The sequence below is a fragment of the Notechis scutatus genome, chromosome 2 (assembly GCF_049901735.1).
Source record: "Notechis scutatus isolate UNSWTSFEM ecotype Mainland chromosome 2, rNotScu1.2, whole genome shotgun sequence".
In the NCBI taxonomy this organism is placed as follows: Eukaryota; Metazoa; Chordata; class Lepidosauria; order Squamata; family Elapidae; genus Notechis; species Notechis scutatus.
In genome coordinates, this window is record NC_142010.1 from 114,677,809 (window position 1) to 114,684,587 (window position 6,779).

Here is a 6,779-nt window from a genome sequence, read left to right on the forward strand (position 1 = left end):
TGTGCTGAAAAAATCCCCCTCGGCTTATACTAGAGTCAGATTCCCCTCTGAAAAAAAAAAAATGGTGTGGAGCTCCGGAGCTGGGCAGGCGCTTCCCTGCTTCCGTGTTTCCTTTGCAACTTTTAAGCATGGGGGTAATCGGAAGCAGAAAAGTTCTTGCATGAGGATATATTTTTCTTTTTTAACTGTTTTTAGGGGGGAAAGACCCACCGTCATGTGAGAATGCTTAGACACGAAATCTATCCGCCCGAAAATAAGTGTGTGTGTGTGGGGGGAATTTTAACAGAGGAAAGATGTAGGAGAAGGCAAAAGCGACGGAAGATCCTTCAGGGGAAACTGAGGGGGAGACTCACCCTTGGTCCAGATGAGCCCCTTCCCGCCCCTAAGGAAGCAGAGGCAGCCAGCAAGGGCAGGCAAGCCCGCTTCATAGACTCCGTCCGTCCTCACTCCCACCCACCCGAGACAGGAAGCTCCGCCGTGCAATGAAAGCGCCCTGGCTCTAGGCTCAGAAAACAACACGAGCCGAAGTCGCCTGCTCCGCTCGGCTTCTCCAACATCCGGCACCGCCCTGTTCTATGTGCCGGGCCGGCAAGTCCGAGCAGCCAGCGCGTGGAGCAGGACAGCACCGGACATCATTGGCTGCCTCTTTCGCAGCACGGAGGCCCTCCCGGCTGGCCAGCTGCTCTCCTCCTTCTCTGCCTGTTTGTTCTGTGTGACCGAGGAGGAGGAGACCGGCCGGCTGGTTGGGGAGGCTTTCTGCGCCGAGGAGGCGGCTGCTGGTGTCCGGCTTTGCTCCGTTTCTCCGATGGTCTGGCGCGGCCCTGTTCTTTACTTGGGCAGCCGGGCGCCCGCAACGGCACCCACGGCGGCAACAGGCAGTTCCACCCGGCTCCGCTCAGGTGTCCGGCTGGGGCTGTTGGGAGTTGCTGCCGCCGGTGCGGCCCCAGTCCCGCGTCGCCTCGGGAAGGGAAAGGCAAAGCGCTTTTGCCTTTCCCTTCCCGGCTGGGGCTGTTGGGAGTTGCTGCCGCCGGTGCGGCCCCAGTCCGCGTCGCTCGGGAAGGAAAGGCAAAGCGCTTTTGCCTTTCCCTTCCCGGCTGGGGCTGTTGGGAGTTGCTGCCGCCGGTGCGGCCCCAGTCCGTCTCCTCGGGAAGGGAAAGGCAAAGCGCTTTTGCCTTTCCCTTCCCGGCTGGGGCTGTTGGGAGTTGCTGCCGCGGTGTGGCCCCAGTCCCGCCGCCTCGGGAAGGGAAAGGCAAAGCGCTTTTGCCTTTCCCTTCCCGGCTGGGGCTGTTGGGAGTTGCTGCCGCCGGTGCGGCCCCAGTCCCACGTCGCCAAAATATGGTCATGTGACTGGGGAAGCGTGATGTGATATTTTACAATGTAAAGTAGACATTCAGAGTCTTAATCATTTTGAATTATCATAAATCAACTGATTAAAAGTGGGAGATTAGCTATAGGTGGGAGGGTAAGCAATTAAAATTTGAAAAAGTATCAATTGCATTTACATTCTTTGAGAGCTGAAAATTGTCTGTGTAGATATTTTTCTTCTATTTTAATTTCCTACAGGAATAGCCTTATGGGATTGGTTGTTGTCAACCTTTCAAGATAGCAAGATTAGGGAGCACATTCCACAATAGTGGAACTTTATTGGTATAGGCTCAGTAATAGAATCTTGAAAGTATTTTCTCTTCCCTCACATGAGAGCTGAGATGTGTCCAAGAGAAGATGATTTGAGCCTGATCATTTAGCCCAGAAGAGAGAGACCTTTGGGGGGGTCTAGGATCCATTTCATTTTCTTGGACATCCAACATGGGAAAAACATTCCTAGCACCTGTCTGATCTTGGTAGGTGTACAGATTCATCACTGTATTTGAATATTCTTTCAAAAGCCTTCATCGTTAACCTTTCCAATTGTTGGTCTATGGCATATTTCTTGATTGCTGTTTCCTCTACTCTTGACAGTTGATCCTAAAAGATCTGTTTTTCATTATCAGTCCTAAGGCTGATTGCTGTATCTGTTATCAATAGTTTGCTCTTCTTTATATTTTTTCTTAGGCCCATTTTCTTACTTATGTTCCTTGGCTTTCATTACAGAGTAGGCTTTCAGCTATATAGGTGAAACTCAAAAAATTAGAATATTGTGCAAGAGTTCATTTATTTCAGTAATGCAACTTAAAAGGTGAAACTAATATATGAGATAGACTCATTACATGCAAAGCAAGATAGTTCAAGCCGTGATTTGTCATAATTGAGATGATTATGGCTTACAGCTCATAAAAACGCCAAATCCACAATCTCAGAAAATTAGAATATTACATGCAATCAATAAAACAAGGATTGTACACAGAACAATATCGGACCTCTGAAAAGTATAAGCAGGCATATGTACTCAGTACTTGGTTTGGGCCCCTTTTGCAGCAATTACTGCCTCAATGCAGCGTGGCATGGAAGCTATCAGCCTGTGGCACTGCTGAGGTATTATGAAAGACCAGGATGCTTCAATAGCGGCCTTCAGCTCTTCTGCATTATTTGGTCTAATGTCTCTCATCTTTCTCTTGGCAACGCCCCATAGATTCTCTATGGGGTTCAGGTCAGGCGAGTTTGCTGGCCAATCAAGCACAGTAATCCCACGGTCATTGAACCAGGTTTTGGTGCTTTTGGCAGTGTGGTCAGGTGCCAAGTCCTACTGGAAAATGAAGTCAGCATCCCCATAAAGCTTTGTGGAAGGAAGCATGAAGTGCTCCAAAATGTCCTGGTAGATGTCTGCGTTGACCCTGGACTTAATGAAGCACAGTGGACAAACACCAACAGATGACATGGCTCTCCAAATCAACACAGACTGTGAAAACTTCACACTGGACTTCAAGCATCTTGCAGTGTGTGCCTCTCCCTTCTTCCTCCAGACTCTGGTCCTTGGTTTCCAAATGAGATGCAAAAGTTGCTCTCATCAGAAAAGAGGACAGGTCTGTTTTTCTTTAGCCCAGGTAAGATACTTCTGATGTTTGTTGTTCAGGAGCGGCTTGACAAGAGGAATACAACATTTGAAGCCCATGTCCAGATCCGTCTGTGTGTGGTGGCTCTTGATGCACTGACTCCAGCCTCAGTCCACTCCTTGTGAAAGTCCCCAACACTTTTGAATGGCCTTTTCCTGACAATCCTCTCCAGGCTGCGGTCATCCCTGCTGCTTGTGCACCTTTTTCTTCCACACTTTTCCCTTCCACATAACTTTCTATTAATGTGCTTTGATACAGCACTTTGGAACATCTAACTTCTTTTGCAATTACCTTTTGAAGCTTTCCCTCCTTATGGAGGGTGTCAAGGATGGTTTTCTGCACAACTGTCAGGTCAGCAGTCTTTCCCATGATTGTGATTCCTACTGAACCAGACTGAAAGACCATTTAAAAGCTCAAGAACCCTTTGCAGGTGTTATGGCTTAATTAGCTGATTAGAGTGGGACACTTTGAGCCAAGAATATTGAACCTTTTCACAATATTCTAATTTTCTGAGATTGTGGATTTGGGGTTTTCATGAGCTGTAAGCCATAATCATCTCAATTATGACAAATCGTGGCTTGAACTATCTTGCTTTGCATGTAATGAGTCTATCTCCTATATTAGTTTCACCTTTTAAGTTGCATTATTGAAATAAATGAACTTTTGCATGATATTCTTTTTTTAACATTTTTATTGTTTTTTAAGACAAACATCGACAAACAAAACATAAAAACATCAAGCCATCTTCCATATATATACCGTATATACTCGAGTATAAGCCGAGTTTTTCAGCCCATTTTTTGTGCTGAAAAACCCCCCCTCGGCTTATACTCGAGTCAGATTCCCCTCTGAAAAAAAAATGGTGTGGAGCTCCGGAGCTGGGCAGGCGCTTCCCTGCTTCCGTGTTTCCTTTGCAACTTTTAAGCATGGGGGTAATCGGAAGCAGAAAAGTTCTTGCATGAGGATATATTTTTTCTTTTTTTAACTGTTTTTAGGGGGGGGAAAGACCCACCGTCATGTGAGAATGCTCAGACACGAAATCTATCCTCCCGAAAATAAGTGTGTGTGTGTGTGGGGAATTTTAACAGAGGGAAGATGTAGGGAGAAGGCAAAAGCAACGGAAGATCTTTCAGGGGAAACTGAGGGTGTGGTGGTCTGACATTCGAAATGAGACACAGGGAAAATGTCTGAGCAAATGCCAGCCCTGAGTGAACTCAGGTAGCAGTATTTATTGAGAAAAAGAAAAAACAAGCAAAAGTACAGTATGCATATTCAGAAAACAATGACCTCAACAGGATATTACCTCAACAGCATGAGAACATACAGGTACGGAAAGTCCCATGGGAAAGTCTGGAAAGTCCCATGAGAAAGCACAACTGTGTACCTTGAACTTTTACCTATTTTCCTGTTCCTTCTAAACCTGCAGATCATAACAGGATGAGACACTCATTGCAAAGGTACTCCTACCCCCACCAAGAATGCCTGCATATCCCTAGATCTATGCTAATAGTTGTACAAAGGACTTACAGAAAATGATCAATAAAATATGTTAGCACATTCCCTCCTTTTTTATTTATTCAAAGATAGGGGGTGTTTTAGTGGCATAGTACACAGTTCCCTCACGACCTGGTCCCGCACGCCGGAAGGCTGAGGTACACATTTGTAATAGATTAGGAATACATTGAATAAAACAACATAATAAGATACATATAGCAATAATAATAACAACCCCTTGCAATAAGGAGCGAAACCATGACCCATCAGGAAGCCAGGACCACAGACTGTCCCAGAATGATGCATTAAACCCATCGGCTCCAGATTGATGCTGAGCAATACGAGCTTCCATGTCCTGAACAGTCTTTGTAATGTTTGGCTCATAATTATGTATAAAAACACAGCAATGCGAATGAATTAAAGCACAAACTCCTCCTTTGGCAGCTAACATAATATCTAAAGCATATCGATTTTGCAAAGTAACTTTACGAATTTCAGACATTTCTGCATTAATCATCTTAAAGTTTCTGATAGTATCATTAAACATAGCTACAGTAAAATTATTTAAAATATGAATATCCCTATAGTTCATAGCAACTCCCAAAGGTGGGATAAGACCTCGGGAAATTTGTGTCCATAGGTTACCTCCTATAGTTAGACCTGAATCCAATTCCCGACGATTTCGGATCCGAGTATCTGAAGGAAGTGAATCCAGCTTATAGATAACAGGAACTACCATACCCACTGTACAAACCCGTCCAATTTTTTGGCCATTGCTGATAAGCCATGTCTCCACACAGCAGCCATAGACCATCAGGAAGGGGAAAATAGACCACATTTCTCAGATTTTTATTGGCCGCATCCTGACTTTCCCACTTCCACATCAACCACATCCAATTACAAAGAACATATGCCCCGTGTGTAATTCCCTTCATTTTAGTAGTTGTTCTATTGACACAGCAGTCATTGGCGATGGACAGAGCCTTAGACAACGAACTGGACGTTCTTGAATTATTGACACAGCCTGGAACAGAAATGTTCCTTGCCTCTTCCCCTTTAGTAATAGCAGCACACTCCATACAGCCTCCTTCCATAAGCACTACCGTATTACAAAGGGTACTATTACCTAAATCAATAGAGTTTGCAACTGGAGGGCGATAGTAACAAACCGAAGCTGTCGTGGTAAAGGTCACCTTAGCCATGTACAAAGTCTGATTTTTCTTTGTCGGATCAGGATTCCAATAAGTAAAATTGTTATATGTGCCCAGATTCTGACTTTTAGACTCATCCAAAGGAATAGCATGCAACAATACACCACCCTCCCCAGTTCCTGGCACATGCATGCAAAGCCAACAATTAGTAACATTTAAACCCTTGGCCGCAATCCGGACATCTTTGATATAGGAATTTTCTTTCCATAAATTATCACCAAGGTCTCTAGTTTTTGAGATAATAACATCTCTTTGCCTCCGTATCGAAGTTCGTGGAGGCATAAGACGAATGGAAAGAGAGTCTGTATAAGGTAACTTAGGCAACTCCAATTGACACTGATATTGTCCATAGTCTGAAACAGAAACATTAAACAGGATCAGAGTTGTTGCACAGGCTGAAGATATAATATCCTTATCAGGTCCCGAGTAAAGAATGACTTGATCCTTATGCCAGGACCAATATGCTGGAAAAACCAAAGGAAACCGCTGTTTGCAGATTAATTTAGTCCGGTTCCCCAAAGGAACCTGCTGCATACAAGTTGGTAACCTCAGATAAGCAGTCATCTTTTCCCAGTCTTCACAGCGCCGCGTCCGAGCTATCGGCATCAAGAGAATCAGGAACCACAGGTGCGCCATCCTGCTCCTCCGAAACTTCCTTCACAGATGCCTGCGAATGATCAGGTCGAACGCACCGACCAGGAACCCAACGAATTTGACCAAGATGTTCAACTGCTGCATAACCACGTCCCCACGTTATCAGCTCAGCAGGAACCCATGCCGGATCCGGAAGGAACCGCACCAACACCCGAGGTCTCACCGCATCTGTAGAAGGAGAAGAAAAATGCCTGCTGGCCGCACTCGCAGGGGGTTACCAGACAAATTTAAAAAATTTAAAGTATATAAAGCTAGATTTAATTGATCTTGAATCGCCGGAAGCCCCAGGAGCTTCCCTCCTTTTTTATTTAATTTAGTTAACATGGTCTTGAGCGTGGCATTATGACGTTCTACAATAGCTTGCCCTGTAGAATTGATCCGGGAATTTACTCCGGAAAGGTTGTAAAGCCCAATCCACAAACATTTGACA